This window comes from Uranotaenia lowii, chromosome 2 (assembly GCF_029784155.1).
Source record: "Uranotaenia lowii strain MFRU-FL chromosome 2, ASM2978415v1, whole genome shotgun sequence".
In the NCBI taxonomy this organism is placed as follows: Eukaryota; Metazoa; Arthropoda; class Insecta; order Diptera; family Culicidae; genus Uranotaenia; species Uranotaenia lowii.
In genome coordinates this window covers 173,404,360-173,422,224 of record NC_073692.1, presented here as the reverse complement: position 1 = coordinate 173,422,224, position 17,865 = coordinate 173,404,360, and the positions used below count along the sequence as shown (strand labels likewise).

The following is a 17,865-nucleotide window of genomic DNA, read 5'->3' as shown; positions in this document are numbered from 1 at the left end:
ATCAAAAGATAATCATATGAATTTATTTTTTTCAAAATTGAAAACACATCAGCAGATTTTAAATCGTATTTTAGACTACCAATATATCATTCGTATTCATTTTGATAAAACTTACTTAAAATTTCGTTTTTGATCTATCAAATATCATAAGAACTTTTTTTTTTTTCGTATCATTCCGGAAACAATCCTTGCACTTTTCAACGAAATCCGGATATCCGGGCTGGGGCGTACTATTCCTAAATTTGGATACCTATATCCGGACAAGTCAGGATAAAACCGGGCAATCCGAAAGATTAACTAGTATAACATGTTTGTTTTTCATTCATTTTTATTATCAAAAAAAGGAATAAATAATAATGTTATGAATTCGTCTTGGTACGTCTTTGTGCCTGAAAATAATCAAATTTTCGAAGGTGATGGAAAGTATTAGAGAAAAAAAAAAGTTTTTTTGCGTGTAGGATTCTTGAAAAAAAAACACACATGAAGCCTGCTGCGAGTTTGTTTAGAAATGAACCAGTATTTGGAAACGTCAAGCGAAAGTTCATCGATAAAAGAAGAGCCCACCGGTTCGAGTCCTGCGTCCCTCGAAAATGTCCTTTTGCCGGTGGAGCAACCGACCGGAGACATGGACTTTGTCCAACTGCTGGATCACACTCTCGGAGTCATCTTCACTTGCTTCAACAACAACAAATCCGGGGGAAACTTCCAGCTAAACCAATTGCAGCTATGCACCGCCATCGGATTCCTCGAACAACTGCCAACTTCTACTGAATCCCAGGAACGACGACTTTTGTTGATCTTCCTCAGGCATCTGAGAGTTTTTCTTAACGTCGACAACCCAACGGAACCTATGCATCCGGTTCCGGTACCTCAGCTGGAAAACTTCGAGGCCCATTTCAAAGAGCTTCTGGAAAAACTGAACGGCTGGCAGGAGGACCAGCTCCGATCTATCGATCGTGATTACGAGTTTCTAGTGTCCATTGAAAAACTTCTACTAGAAGAAGGATCCAGCGGGGAAGACGAGTTGTGAAGCTCTAAGTTCTGGAACTTGAATTAAATTTATGATGAGTACATCAATTAAATCGTTGTTTTTCTTTTACCAAAAGTGTTAATTTGTATCAAGTGGTCACAACTTTCGCTTCGTGGGCGGTGGCCTTATGTTATGGTGATGAGACCGCTACCGGGAGCAGCATTAAAACTAACACCCGAAAATCATCTCAATTTATTTATGGCCCATAACTTCCGATAATGAAATCCGTAACGTATCGTTTTGATTTGTGGCAGCAGCAGCAAATCAGAACACACCAGCCAGGAGGAGTATCCTACTAAAAATCCTTTCGGAGAAGAGACCCGGGAACTCGGGAGTCTTTCGGGAAAGTACCAGTCAGATTCAGTAAAGGAGCAACCAACGAAAAAAAAACCCCAGAAACCCGGCCAATCCTCTCGGCAGGTTCCGTCGTAAAATATCGCTTAAAAACTCGTAAAAACGTCAGCATACCACATCATAAAACACCATTATAATTAGCCAAAGTCAGTCATTCGTTTCGATATGGGGCGAGAGTTGCGTTGGTTGGTTAGTTTTTTTTGCTCTCCTCTCCTTTCCTTCTGTTTATTTTCATCGCTTCTTAGTTGCTCGGTTTGTGTCTTCTTTTGGCGGAGTACACGCACATGTGCTGTTGTTGTTGATGGTTATGTTGTAGTTGGTTGTTTTTGTTTTCAAGTACTTTCTTGCAACAGTTCTGCTTCTTGTTGGAGATCTTCATTTTGGCGTTCTGTCAAAGTCCAGCAACTGGAAGTTAGAGAAGTGAGCCCCGAATGAAAGAGGTACTATCTTTCTTAGATGAAACAAAACTGAAAATTTAAAAATAATTGGCAACACTTCAATAACGTTAAAAGCAGTGAAGTCAAGAACAGTGGTGTTATAGTAAGGTTGCCAGATTGCTCGGTTTTATCCGGGTTTGCCCGGGTTTGCTAAATTTAAGGACAGTTCAACCCGGCCCGCTTGTCCGGATTTCATTGAAAAATGCTCGGATTTTGCCCAGATTTATTCACTTTTTTTGGCAAATAAACAAAAAAAAAACAAACAACTCCAAAACGATTTTTTTTGAGCAAGTTTTATAAAAATAAGCATGAATCAATGAGTTTAGATGTAAACCAATGTTTTTTTTCATTTTCTTTATTGACTTTTGTTGAGGAATTCCTTAGTTTTGACAAAATTTACCCTGATATTGCCCGGATTTTTGGTCGACAATTTGAAATCGAATACTCGGATTTTGCCAGGTTTTTATATAAAAATTGCCCGGTTTGTCCGGCCCGGATACGTGCTAAAAAATTCTGGAAACCTTAAGTTATAGAGTAGCATTCTCTGGCCAAAACTTTAAAACGAGGAAGAAGAAGTAAACCTGCTCAAATAAGAAGTTCCATGCTTCCATTTTTTTTCTTCAGTTTTTTCATTTCAAAGTGTATATATCAGTCATTCCATACCAAGTGACCAGGAAAATGCACTTTCTGTCTTCGATTTGGGCTAAATCAGTATGATGACTTATTGCGATGCAAACAAGAAAAATCCAAAGTTTTGGACTAACTTGAATACCCCACTCCGAATATGTGCAGTTCCGGAGATATTCAACTTTTGAGATGAAAGGTTACTCGTAACATTTAACAGACCTGGTGACATTCACTAAAACTACTGATAGTGATTTGTATAACATGGAGAAAAAAAACTTAAATAAAGTTGAATGTTTACTTCATTTACTGATAAGATTTTCCTTGTAAGATTTTTTTAATTTGAATTTTGCTGAATTTTTAATTTTAAAACCAATCCATTGCTTCCGGCACTTCAAATAAAGAGTAATTAATGCACCTTCAATTTCAAAATGATGCTGACATTGTCTCACATACTTTAGAATATTAAAAGGATAGAGCAACTTTAACGAATTAAGGAAGTGTTTCTATCCCCAAATGTTTGTAAGACCTTCAAGCTTTTTCTTATATGAATAAGCTTTGTTAAAAAAAAGCCGAAAATTTGGTTTGTACTGAACAAAACTTTACTGAAATCCAAGACAGGCAGACTGAATTATAAAGAAAAAAAATTGGTTTAAACGTTAAATTTCTCTAATCAATCAACCGACCAGTACGATGGTTCAAATTTCACTTTCTTTAAGAGTGATTTAAAAAAAAAAATAGTGCAGAAACGCACCTGTTTTGCATATATGTAGCAATTATTTAATTAGGTTTCGTTTTGTTCCGGCACATTTTTGCAGGTACAAGCGTGTTACTAGAGTTGTTTTTGACATTTCTCACGTACTTGAACTGGCGTGTACGGACGAGAACGGGTAAATTAATTTCCAAAAATTTTGGTGCGAAAATTGGGTCGCCAGGCGACAAACACGGTCGTTTTTGAGGATAATGTTCCCAAAATAAAAAAGTGTTAGTGAAACGCGCTGAAATATGACACGAATATTACAAGCGGCAACTAGGGATAATTGCGCATATTTCGTTGAAAAATTTAGCTTAAAAAATGGAAATGTAATCATTTCCTCGATACAGAGAGTGAATGACCACGAGGGTTAAAATCCTCTTTAAACAAATAAAAATAGAAAAGAATAGAAATATTTCGTTGAAGATCTTGAAGCTGATTAGTGATAATTTTTTGATAAAAGGTTGTTCTAAAAATAGTCAAAATAACTTAGTTAGATTTTTGGTAGCTTCCATGAACCGGGCTACATTTTATAATATAGTTTAAAATTTACAATTATGACAGATTTGGCAAGCCGACATTGACTAATTTAGCTGGTGTAATCGATTTCCATTCCATTCCAAGCAAAAGCAAAGCTGTTATATCGAAGAGATTTGGTTTTCAAATATATGAGTAATTGTAAAGCGCTCCATAAGCTCACAAAAACTATCTACTACTTATTCGTCTATCTCGATATTTTTCTCCTAAACATCATTGACAGAACGTCGTAATTCACAGGTATTAATTCAGCGATGAAAGTTTAGGAAGATCTTTGAGATCGCGGATACATTATCATCCGATTGTTCATTTAAAAAAATGTTTGAACAACGTTAACTCATTTTTTGGTAAGTTGAAAAATGAATGTTTTTTTGAGGCACTTAAATTTTTGAATGTGATTTCCAATCAAAATGTTTACTTGAGATTATATGTGGACATATTTTTTACAAGCGATTGAATTCGAAAAGTGTTTCATGTTACTCTAGTTACCGGCACTTAAAACTTGACACATAAACTCCAGATTCAATATTCTGAATATTTATTGAATTTTGGAAAACACCTTAAGCTAAAAATTTAGAGGCTTTTTTTATAAAAACGAGCACAAACACATACAGGATCTCAATGAAACTTGATGATTTCTCGAAGAGATTCCTTTTTCTTAACTCTAAGCGTACATCTTTCGAGAATATGATGGCTAACATCTTACAAATGCTAAAACCACCAACCCACAGATAGTGTACTATGTATGCCGTGACCAGGATTCGAGCTCATGCCCGCTGGCTTAGAAGACTTGAAGGCTATCCTCTACGCCACGGGCTGCGGTGCTTTGCATGTTAACATTGAAACCATTAGTTTATTTTAAATTTATTGCAGCATTGATTAAAATTTTGTACAATAACAACATTGAACTTGTCAATGATTTTTTGAGTAAAGAACTGGATTAATTTTTTTTTCAAATAAAATCTCATATTTACTTTGTGTTTGGAAGACGTTCCGTTCCAAATAAATTGAAAAAATGGGACAAACTAGATCAACTGTAATGTTTTCTCTCTCTTCCAATTCGTTATATGTATGCATTTTTGCTTTCAGATTTCTAGCAAAAAAAATCATGCTTTACAACAAAAATTGATCGATTATAACCCTTCGAACTTGCCTTATAACTAAATAAGTCTTCAAAAGCTTGAACGTGGACTTATTAAAGTTATTAAATCCTTCAAGCGAGCTGTGAAAGAATTCATATGTACCGTAATCCGGGGTAAGATTGATTACTTTTTTCAATATTTTTCGATTATTTTTTCTGTTAAGGGGAATGTGGCATGTTTAATATTTTTAAAACCAGTACTGGGCTCCTATGAACGTAAAACATGGTTGCAGAAATTTATTAGACTTCTTTAAATTTGATTTAAAAATCGATTTAGTCTCTGTTCAGAATTTGATGCTTTGGGGTGACATTGATCAGTCTCTTTTTTGACGGTTTTATCGAGTTTTCTTGATCATAAAGGATACAAAAAACCATAATAATAAAATTTGAAATGCTTGTTTATCAATTTGACCTAGTTTTTAACGTTTTCTTTTAAAAACATTTATAATCGAAAAAAGAACACTGATGCTGCATACATTTAGGGGCAAAAGTTATAACAATTGCTAAATAGTTTTAGCTTCAAAATACAAATGAAATTTTACCTTCACACGTTCTTCTAGGCTCACCCACTATTACCATTTTCATTTTTTCTTCAAAGTTAACCTTTTGATACGGTTCATAGCCATTTTTCCAATACGGGCTTACTCTTGGAAAACGTCCTTTATTTTTAAATATAAAAAGTTTATCACTAAATGCCTATAAAAATAGCACTACAACTACACAAATACAAAGAAAAAAAGTTGTTCTTTCACATTCAACAACTCGTTTGATTCTAAAAGCTTTTTGGTATCATCAGGAGAGCTGTTTGTTTGCGAGCCTTGGAAAAGATAGATATTTTAAGATTTTGAAATAACATTTTTACTAGCAGAAAACATATTTCAAATACAAACCAAATTTTGCCTATTTGTTACTCAATTAATAGACTTTCAAACGTAGAAAACAGTTTTCAAAAATTCAAACTATAGACTTAGTTATTGATGATTATTTGGCACAATTTCATGTTGATCAAAGCTACCCCGGTGATCAATGTTACCCCGTTTTACGGTACTTATCGAACAGAATTGGAACCAGGTGGTTGAAATTTAACTCCATAATTTTTTTCAACATTAGTTCTTTAGGATCTTTTTAATTGTGCTTTATTCTCTATGATATAATTTTGTTGGAAAACTCGAAACAAGCGATAATGTGAGGTTATCATGGGCTATTTTGACAAAACAATATTAGATCTTATATAGAAATTCACTTAGGTCGGAACAAAATTCAAATCCTTCTTTTGTCACTCGGAGTTGGAACATCGCGAGGGAAGGGTGGGGGGCCACTAAAAAATAATGCGAAAAACAAATAAATTGGTATAAATTGCACGAAGGCTTGTATGCAACAAGATTGCATAGAATATTATTGCACAAAACCTAAAAATCAAGTAATTTTTACTCGAAAAATTCAATAAAATCATGAATACAAAAGGTGGAATAACTTCCATCTTCCAAAATTTGTTTTTTTCATCTTGTAATCTTTTGGGTTCTTGAATTTGTTTTTCGAAATTCACATTAAATACTTTAAACTTTATTTATTTCCCCCTTGGGGTTTTTGAAAATTTCGAAGGGGGGGTTGACAAAAAAAGAAATTGATATTTGTTCCAGCCTTATTACAAGCCCATAAAATGTTCGAAAAAGTAAAAAAAAGCTTTTTTGTAACTCAATTTTAAATAAATTTGTATTTCCCATTACAAAAAGATTATATATTCAAGATACTTGTTTGAATTTGATACTTGAAATTCGTGAAATAAGATTTTCAGCGTCCAAACAGTCCGGTCCAGCAAAATAAACATTATTTAAACTACAAGATAGGAATGTTTATTTGAATATGTATGACGAACACGAGTTCGGCGCATCATAAAGTCATTTTGGATTCAAAAGATAAGAAAACTCAGAAATAAAAGGCTTTTCAAACTTTATTTTTGAAAAAAAAAAACGATTGCAAATATTCAAAATTGATGTTGATGTTATTTTAAAGTTCAATCCCAATTCGTCTAAACAAAATTTAACTGTTAAAGTTCCCGGACTCCTGACACTCCTGACTAAAACCGCTTTATCTTTCTTGTTTCTCAACCAATTTTCACAAAGTTTATTGATTTGAAATCCTCGTAATGCGGATATACACCCAAAATCCAGTGCGAAATTGATTTTTAGTATAAAAAAATCTGAGAAATTTCAAATCTACAAAAAACTTCAGAATACCGCTACTTTTGGAAATTCGTCGAAAATTCTGTGCGTCGTATTTTGAAAATCAAACGATGCGAAAATGTGCCGAATTACGTGAACTTTCCAATCCTAAAATTTATTTGTTGTAACTTACAGAATTTTCACGGTTCTTTGACTGTTTACATCTCATTTTTTTATAGACTTTTTATTGGCATGATCTAATTATCTTTATTTGAAACGTAAAGCTTATCACTTCATCTTTCTTGGACATTATGTGTTTTTTCGCATTCCGTAGCTAATTTACTGACTTTTTTCCGAAGCATGTTTATTCGATTTTTTCTGCTTAAACTTTGAATCACGGAAAACTGAGGGGCTGTTGCTGAATATTGACTGAAAATCATATTTCAATTGCATCAAAAAATTTACAAAACTGAATATTCTGTAAGAATTGGTTGAAAAACATAAAAGATAAAGCGATTTTTAGCGGGAAGTTTCAAATTGACACTCAAGATCTGATTAGGGAGTTTTTTTTTATCTGAGCTTTCAGGGTGCTTCCATAAAGCAATTATATTAAATTGAAGATTCCAAGAGTTCATTTTAACATAATTAAAACATCATCAGGAACCCTCACGAAGATTTTTATTTATGTGGATGCACCCGAATGAAGTTACAAGTCGCCAATCTTCCAATAGTATTAAGCGTTTTAAAAAATTTTTTTGAAAAGTCGCTGGTGAAATGGAAGCTAGTATTTAATTTTTCTTTGTCGTAAGTCAAAGCAAAATTTTGTGCTGGCGCGATAATGTCATATTGAAACTCAAAGGTTAGGGATTAAAATGTTCTCATGTGGCAGTTGATGCATGGGAAAAATTTCATGGTAGAATTTTCAAAACCGACCATAAACATTTTGTAGATTGGCCTAAAAAAAGACCTGTGCGAAAGTGCTGTTCAAATCGGACTTAATTTAGGGGTGCCTCAAAGCTTGAGCGCTTTGGTTTCGGTTTTTGACCCTAGAAAATCACCAAAGGGGAGGCCTAAGGAAATCGGAAAAATCAAAAATTTTATTATGATTCCAAATGACTTAAATATGCATAAAACGCCGAGATCTGGTGTTACCTGAATTTTTTTTTTTTGTCAAAAATTGACTTTCAAATTGAAAATAACACCAAAGGGGGACCAAATGAAATCCAGAAAACTGAAATTTAAATTTTGGTGCCAAATGACTTAAAAATGCATCTAACACCTTTAAATCAATTCCATTTGGGCTGTTATTTTGCACTAGTCAGTGCAACTGGCCAACTAAAAGATAATTTTGAAAATACTTCAAAGTTCTGGGTTCTGTGACACAGATTCTGCGATGAAAATTTGCTTTAAATTCTTTGAAACTAAAAAAATTTCGGTAATTTCGGTAACTATGACTACACTTAATCAGATACTTGGAATTGAAGTATTTGAATTTGATAAAAAATAAAATTCCAAAAGGATTGTGAGTGCAAAAATCACGTCAAACGATAGCTTATATTTCAAACTTTATTTGATGATTGTGTAAAAAAAAATTACATCTAATTTATATACCATTACGTTTAAATCAAAAATACAAATTTTCAAATAAAGGATTCAAATAGACCAACTCAGCAACTTTGAAGCATGCTTTCTCGAAATAAGCTTTTAAGCCCTCATAGCCCTTTGGCTCCATGGGCTTAGTATCTTAAGATTCGACCTGAACTAAACTATTCCTGGTGATTATCAAAAATTGTTTTGAATGTTTCTTATGTGAGATTTTTCATTTTTATAGTGTCAATCTTACTAAAACTCGATTTGAAGAAAATTCACTGTTTTCTTCTAGTTTTTTTTGTAGTTAGAACCTTTAAAATGAGCTTCTATAAATCTCATACAACTCCATGTAAAGTCGAAAACCAACTCTTTTACTTAAAATGAATGTTCGTGGTAACACATGGGCGTAAAGTGCGATGCTGCACTACTAGTTGATAAACAGTACCTTACTGGTACAAACCCTTTAACCACCTCGTTTTTCACACAAGCAAAGCAGTAACAATGTTATGCTGAAATCGGGGCAGGAAAATTGTCAGGGCTAATGGCGATTCCATCGAGAAAAGTGTGTTATTGGAGACCATAAATCGTTTCCAATTCTTATAACTACTACCGGTCGTCGTCCGCTCGATAGATTGGACGTTGAAACTCCAGTACCATGGAAAATAAATAAAATGGCCGCTGGATTTATGGCCAGTGAGTTTTTTCTGCTGTTTTCTTTGTTATTTTTAAGTTTTCTCCTTTGCTAAGGTTGAGAAAAGGGTTGGATTGTAATTGTCCTTGATAAAACAAATGATTTCATTCGATGAAGTTTAAAAAGGAGCTGTCTGGGGCGTGTTGACTGTATGCACAGAAATTATAAACATCAGTCTTTGATTATGGCTATTGTGTACAACCTTGTGTGCAATTTTGTGCTCAGTATAATTTTTTTTTTAAAAATGATTAATAGTATACGATTGTTTTCGCTTCTTTGCGCTTAAAAATAGAAAATTTTCTCTAACCATATTGGTCTCAAACATAAATCGATAAAAACCCCAATTTTCATTTCAGGTTGCAGTTAATAGACCGCACCAATTTTCGAACTATTGTGTTGTTGCCCGGTGTTATTGTTCAAATTTTCCGCACAAATCCATCAAAAAACAAACTGGAAGCAAACTTATCGGGCCCGATTCATCAAATCAGAGTGAATGAGTTGTGCTCCGTTCTTTGAAGTCGTTGTGGCATTTTTGTGAACTGCTGAAAAGAATGTTGAGGTACAGTTGAGAGAGAATGGAAACATGGAAAAAAGACCAGCATTAACAGCTGTTATTATAAATGTGTGCTTGAGTTGTGCCAAAGTGGCCGACTCAGAGGAGAAGGCAAATTAAAATGGGTGTTATTATTCGTTATTTTGCTTTTGACTGGAGAGCACTGGGGATGAGACTTCCAGAAAATGTAGATGTGAACTAAGCTTTGTACAAGTTCTGTTCCGAGGCAAGGCGTCGACGCTAGAATTCCTGAACATCTTCAAACAGCATCACCAGGGAAGAGGCAAGATTTAATGATACGAACGTTATAACCAGTGGTAAAATCTTGAAACTGTTTTGGTTAGACTTTTCTTTGAGCTTGAGTTTGAATTGAAAAGTGAATAATATGCAAAATAAATTATACAGCTATTTTCAATCGATTTTTAAGTTTCAATTGCAAGACTAAATATTGAACTGAATTTTCGATTTCCTCTTTTTCAGTTTCGTATGAGATTAAGTTCTAGGATATGAGATCCTAATGATATTCAATTCAAAATTTTGTGATTATGTTTGAGGCCTCAAAATTTATTCAATAACTCCGTTTACTTTTTACTCAAAGCCCAAAAGCTGTCTTAACAAAACCTTTCTTGGTATTTGTGTAAATTGTGCAAGCTTTTATGATTCATGGCAACTACCAAATGTGTTCACAACCCCTGAAACGCAGCTCCACTGAACGGAACTGAACACGCAACATTTGAGTAGCAAAATAAAATAATATAAACTGAGAGAAAAAAGAAGGCGGATGACTGTTCGATTATTTCTCCCACCCGGTGTTCTCTGTAATTAAAAATCAATCATCGGCTTTTAGAGATGAATCGATTTCCTCCAACCCACCTTTGATTTCCACCCACAACAGACGTTTGAGACTAGAAGCTCCGATATATTTTCGTCTCAATCTACCAAGCAACAAAACTTTGTTGAGGAAACCCCTCCCGATGGCAATGTCCAAATCAGCGCCGAATAAAGATGGTTGCCAGGAGCTTTTTTTCTTACATTTTTTGGAGATGATTTGCAAAAGTGTGTGAGCACGAGGGCCGCCATGAATTGGTGCCACTTGAAACACCTGAAGATATTGGGAAACATTGATTGAAGGCACCAGCACGAGCAAACAACGGCGGGAGAAGAATCGTAAGAAGTTTGAATGATCGGAACATGGCTCTTGTAGGGATGCAAATCATTGCAATTAATTTTAGTTGAGAAACCTTGATTGGTAGATTTATCATATCAATTGCTGTTTTTTTTTTTTTTGAATGAAATGTCGTGGCAAATATTTGAACGCTTACATCTTAACTTGATTGAAATCTAATTAAAAAATCATGTTTTTTATTCTTCTAATGTTTTTGGAAATACACTAGCTAAAAAAATAAATTTAATTACAACTTATACAGCCTAATCAACCCAACACATTAAAGAACCCCTTTTCAACTATTTAAAAATACGTAACTGAACATTCAATAAAAGTGTTTCAAGTGTTCTTCAAATTATTGTCTCGATCCACCATTTTTTAGAAGAACGGTTTTTCCCAAGCTAAATAAATACTATGTACAAAATAAGGGAATCCACAGGTCTGATTTGCCAGAAACGATAACGTCCATTTTCCTCATGTTGGTCAGCTTACTGGCGTAACATGTTAATTAATTCTCGAACAGTCCTCAGCTTGCTTATTAAGCATGCTCAACCCAGTGAACAGTGGTCGAAAAACGTTTTATTGGCTGCCGTTGATATTCTCTATTTCGAAAAAGTTATGTTCTTATTTCAGAGCAGTGTTCCGAAAATCAATCAAAACAAACACTCAGGATGCGTTTCGTGTTGGAAACATTCTGATTGTATAATGGGATAGCGCCTCTCGCAACTGCTTCGCCTGGCTGGTATGCAATCTCGATCAGCGCTCCTATCAGCTATGCAAACCGAGTCGCATCATTCAGAATCATCGGTTTAGCAAACATCGCATATCGGAGATGAGTGAGATACAAACTGATCCATTCTGAATGTAGCTCACTCAGTATCTGCCTGAATTATATGAAATTCAAAATTATTTTTTGCAGGACGAGAAAAATCAAACAGTTGTGCGGGACACCATAAATTCTCAGTAGTTTTAACGTGACGGACGATAGTTTAATGCGATAACTTGTAAAAATTGAAAATTACGGCGAAAGTGAACATCTTTCCCTCACAAACACAGCTACAATAACAACAAATAAATTTATTAATATGCTATGTATCAAATCAAATAAAATACGCTAATGATCGGCTTCATCTATCACTCACTCCCTGCCTGATACATTCACTCCTGATCGAAGACCAACATGATTCGCCATATGCATTGCGCATTGGTGAGATTCCAATTTGATGATGGTGCTGCACTGTTTCGACAGCAAGTATCGTGCGAGGTGATCTGTATTTTAGCGATGAATAGAACAATCGATGATCGGGTAGGTCCAGTAGCAATCAATAACGAAACCCGACCGCTGTACCTTCAGCTGCGAAGTGCAATCAGAAACATTCATTGAAAATGAGTGATTTTCGGAACACTGGGTGGTATGAAAAAAGCTTAGTAATTGCTTTTGCTAAACTGAATCGAGCAGTCGAGCAGTCGCTTAAAGCAATTGCTTCGGTTGTTATGAATAAAGTTTTTTTGACAGCTATTTTCTCAGTCAGGAGCTTTTACTTTTAGAACAAGCTAGTTGATATGAATAAAGCTCAAATCTGAAGCAATTGCTCGACAAATCTCATAGCAATTGCTTTATAGCAGACTTTTCCAATGAAAAATTCTTTAATAACGTCATGAACTTATCAAATTAGCAATATTTCACTTCAAAACAATTCAAAAAGGTATTTTCAACATGTATAAAGAAAAGTCGAAGTGATAACCCAACTTTTTTCATATTCCTGTCGTTGTATAAAATCATTCGTCTAAGATGACAATAAACAAATCAATTAGTAAATATTTCAAATTTAAAAAAATCCGGCTATAGTGGAAGAAGCCCCAATTGGCTCAAAGTAAGAAATAACAGGTAATAATTTAAAAACATTTTACAGATCTCTCATTTTTATATAATTTTTTATAATTCAAAGATTTAAAAAAAATCTAAATTAAAATGCGCGCCTATTGCCCATTTTTTTATACGTCGGATTATCCCGATCCGAATACATGTGGGAGAGCTTATGATAAATATTGAAGTTAGGCCATTTTTTGTTTGACAATATTCGAATATGTATTCATTTTTCTAAAAAATAAAAAATAGCCTACCCAGCAAAAAATAGCCTACCCAGCAAACATTTTTGAAGATATATTCCTCGACAACTTTGTTAAGCGTTTCATATACTTTGTAGAATGATCGTATAAAACTGGAAAAACCAGCATTTACCTATCAACGATAAGAACTATACAAGTTCGACAATATTCAACACCTAATTCGTACTTCCTGAAAGTAAGCATAAGAGCGCCCTCAGGGCATCCGCAGCAATCGCGAGTATAGTGAAAATGCTCACGCGTTTGATCACTTTTAAACCGCACCGGGGGTTAGTATGTGGGTGAGCAAAATAGGGCCGTTGCCGTCGGGACCGACAAAATCACCAAATTTGCTCACTAGAAAGGGGCGAGAGCAAACATGCACTGAAAAAAATCTACCATTTAAGGCTAAGTTCAACAAACGATGTTTATTAAAATTTTGTAATTTTGGTAAACAATTTGTTGATTAATTAAGCAATTGTGGCTTTTCTTTTGATTCGTTCGAACGTGCGGACGGAATTTTGTTCGCGGGGGGATCGGAAATGTGTCGAAAATTATATAGAGCCATTTTGGAAGTATTCTGTGCTGGGTCGAAAGAGGTGAAAATTTAGGCCCTCGGAATCGGTGGCCCAGGGTTTGTTCTTCGCAGCCGAGTGGGTCGTCGGAATTAGCATAATTTTGAACAGTGCAGAACTTGCAATTGACCAGCATCGAGTAACAACAACGTAAGCAATGCAGGTAAGTGAAAAAACTGTTTATTTAGTGAAAATTTATTTTTTTAAAAATTTTTTCTACCCTCCGTACAGGTTGGAAAAGTATAGGCAGCAGATAGAAAAAAAAACTTCACTGTCTGACCGGGGCCATGAGCAGCATCTTTAGCAGATAAGTTTGAACCGGGGCAATGACGCATACAATCCTCCTTCTCGCTGCGCTGCACCAGGGAAAACGGTTCCGACTCACTGAAGCCAAAGTCTTGGACCAGCGGCGGAAAACCTCCTGTTTGATCGTGGAACTCCACAGCAGCTGGCATATTTCGCGCAAGTTCCGCTGAATTTCGGATGATTCCGGCTGACACTGCACAGAATTCACTTAAGTTCTAGCTGCATCCGCAACCTGACCCGGTTGCTGGTCGCTCGAAACTGCGTGGCCCTGTTGCTGCTGTATGGCATCTTCAACCAGCATGTCGACTTTGGCGTCACATAACGGATAGCAGTTAACCCGTCGAATAACCTCCAACAATCGCTATGCATAATAATAATTAATAATTAATAAAAATGATAATAACCGAAATTGAAGCGAAAAAACTATCGACTCCGAAAATTTATTCGATCAGTAAATTTAATTTAATATTTTCTGTTAAAGTTTTCTCAGTGCAATGCACAATTTAAAAATAATATGCTTCCACCCGGTGCGCGAAAGAGTGTGTATACCAAAATCGGTCCGCTGAAATGAGCAAAATCGGGCCGCGTATACTCTCGTATTGGTGCGTTTGCTCTCAATGCATGCAAACCGTTGTCAGCGGCAATGTTTGGTGCTTCTCTCATTGGCCAATTCTTTCAAATGAATCATTTGATTTTGAGCAATCTGGATGCACTGCTTATCGCAGAGAGAACAACAAAGTTGTTTTCTCACTTGAATTCCGCGCGGGAAAGAAATTTGCAAACATGGCGAACTTTTTATCATATCCGATTTATACCGACTTTGACTAACCATTTTTACGATCGTTTACTTATTTGGTAGGAATTGCGATTCGCATTGACATTGTTAACGATTTGAGCTATCATTTCTAATGCGATTTTATGTTTTCTATGTATTTCAAATGTAGACCCAATCACTAAAAGATAGTTATAAACTGAAATAAGACTTATTTGATAGGATCAACCCAACTGCCATCGTCATCGCTCTGCGTGAGCATTAATTTCTATATGTTGTTCACTTGTGTACGCATGATGTGATTATTTTATTAAACTAGCCATATAATATTTTCTTGCATAATTAAACAAACACCCGCAAATTGCATAACAAGGAAATATAAAGTTCATAGTAAAAATATGCTTATGATCTTTATTTGGTTTTGCTCTTTCACATGCAAAAGGAACTTTCCATAAAATATCGATATTTACCTCAAAGGTAATCAATTTTAAAATCATAGCTTGTAGGCATGGTTGGTCGGCTCCTCCCGAACAACAAAGATTCGGGAAAAATCAACACTGTTCCGGTTCGGCTACCGAGTGTAATCCTCTTTCCCTGATCGTGGTCCACTCGTTATCCGAGTTTGCTGTAAGCAGTGATGTCAACCTTCCAGATTTGTCTGGATCGTCCAGACTTTTTAGACTTTCGCCAGACATTTTTTCAGGTTTCCAGACTTCTAGACTTTTGACATTCCTTCCAGACAATTCCAGACTTTTGGTTTAGGACATAAAATAGTTCTAAGAAACTATGAAATTTGAAATTAGCCATTGTACAATATGGCAGGAAATGATTAAAATTCATGAATTATGATTTCAGCAGTGTTTGGCGATCTGGCGACCAAAAAAAAGATTACCACCTTCAAAACTTAGTTATCCAGACATTTTCAAAATCTTCCAGACTTTTTCGAAAAACAGTTGACAACCCTGGCTGTAAGTGACGCGGACGGCAACTGTGAGAGCCTTCGCATCTGAGTGGGAGAAAAAGAATTCTTATCCCCTAGAGTTTCAGTCATATATACACATCAGTGCAAATAAAGAAAAAAATATTCAGAATCCAACCACACAACGTACAAAAACAACAACCACTTTTCCGCTGTCAGCGTGGCCACATTAAAATCTTTACACTTGTTAAAAAAAATTGGACAAACGACTAAATGTGCACAAACAAAGAAAAAAATTATCATTAGAAAATATTAGGAAAGTCTGTAGTTTTTTTTATAATTTTTATTTTACTGTTGATACCTTTTCTGTTCTCTCAATTTTTCGATAATCAAAATTAATGAACTAAATGTATAATTATCCAAAAGCTACTTTCAACTGTGTTATTATTTCTCAAAATTTCATTTGTTTCTGAATTTTGTCTTTTTCTAAATGAAATGTTCAATCGATATGATTTCGTTTGTCTTTTTCTAAACGCTTTTCATGGTTTATTATTATAAAAGGTGAAATCTGTAATAATCTTAATTAAATTCTTAAAATCTGTCTTCTTTGTGGATAGAATCTGAACCACAGAGCTGTAGCTATGTGAATGAATGTAGCTCTTCTTAATTGCATGAATGAAGGTGAAATCACAGTGCTGTATACGCCTTTATGCAACAGAAGAGAAAATAAGTTAGCTGTTCAAATATTATCTGAATTAAAAATTACCATCGGTTGAGAAATTTAACTGTTTTATTACAAACTCAATAATAATGAAGATTTTTTTTTTTCAAAAATCAGAACAATTCGAGAATTTTTGAAAAGTCAAGACGGTTTCTTAAAACTTAGGATAAATCCTGAAAAATCAGGCACCTCTTGGTTTTTAGGGCAGCGTCTTTCCCAGTGAACGTACAAAACTATGTTAGCTCTCTGATTTCTCCTCAACACAATGCGCAATAGATGATTTGTCCGTAGAAGGGAATTCTCTTCATCAGCGTATATGAGTGCTCTCGGTCACTCTAATGTGTTTTGTTTACAATCTCACTCTTGATTTCAGAGCGATTAATCTCTTTCCGCACAGCTTGAGGGGTTGGCAGATGAAAAAAGAGCATAGACCACATAATATGGGGTATCGTGGGCCATCTATTTTTTGGTGTTTTAAAACACTTCAGAACTAAAAATACATTTTTCGCAGCTATGAAGTTCTCTAATGTAAGTTGAAGAGTTATGAAAAAAATTCTATCAATTTTAGTGAACGAGATAGTGACGATCTTAAATCCTGTATGAGAAATTTTGCCAAGAGGTACGCAAGCCAGGTTTCTGAATCCATTCGAATGTACACAAGAAACTTGTTCGCTTCCTTGCTTGAAATTGCTTTAATATAACTTAATAAATCATGAAATTACTGTTTTTGGTTAACTCATTAACTTTGCATATTATTTAATCATTTTGAATTCAGTGGCCCACGATTCTCCACCATTTTTGTAAAACCAAAACAAATACTTTTTTTTTAAACAGCCTGAACCCCGGAAAAAAAATTAATTAAAAAAAGGGTCGCTGGTAGTTTTTCAAACACAACTATGTTTACCAAGAAATGAAATTCTTATATGTAAAGTTCATATTTCAAATTTTAAATAAGAAATACAATTCAGCAACGATTTTTTTTATAATTTTCGTACATCCGATATGCCAAGAATAAACCCCTCTCCCATGGATATTTTTTTCAAGTTATTTTTTTAAGTTCAAGAAATGATTTCACCGTCGTAATGGGATGGGAAATAACTTAATCTCAAAGGCATTTAAAAATAAGAGTTAACAAACATGTCAGAAAATTTGCTCTGGAATTTTGTCTTACATCACTCTAAGCCTAAAACATTTCATTCATCAACACTACACGGTTTTAAACTTATTTTCTTGTAACTCAAATCTTGACACACAAAGCCCCTACCGCGTCTTTAGAATGTTTATTAAGAAGTGTAACAAAACGAGGTCAAAATTTGAATTCAATATTTTGCAATTCAAAATTCACTTATTTACCACTTCAAAAAGTTGGTAGCCATGTTAAAGGTGTCTACTACTCACGATAGTCTACCAAATTAATTTTCTTCAAGA

The 17,865-nt window shown here is 34.7% G+C and overlaps 1 protein-coding gene and 1 long non-coding RNA gene across 11 annotated transcripts in view; one reads left to right on the top strand and one right to left on the bottom strand.

Moving 5' to 3' along the window:
- The window catches only part of LOC129749889 (neurogenic protein mastermind), a 467,345-nt gene that overhangs the window by 243,901 nt on the left and 205,579 nt on the right, over positions 1-17,865 (bottom strand). The gene's annotated exons all lie outside the window — the stretch shown is intronic.
- On the top strand, positions 13,372-14,434 carry LOC129749890 (uncharacterized). Its single transcript, XR_008738206.1, has 2 exons — positions 13,372-13,882; positions 13,951-14,434. It is a non-coding gene; the product is annotated as an uncharacterized LOC129749890 (long non-coding RNA).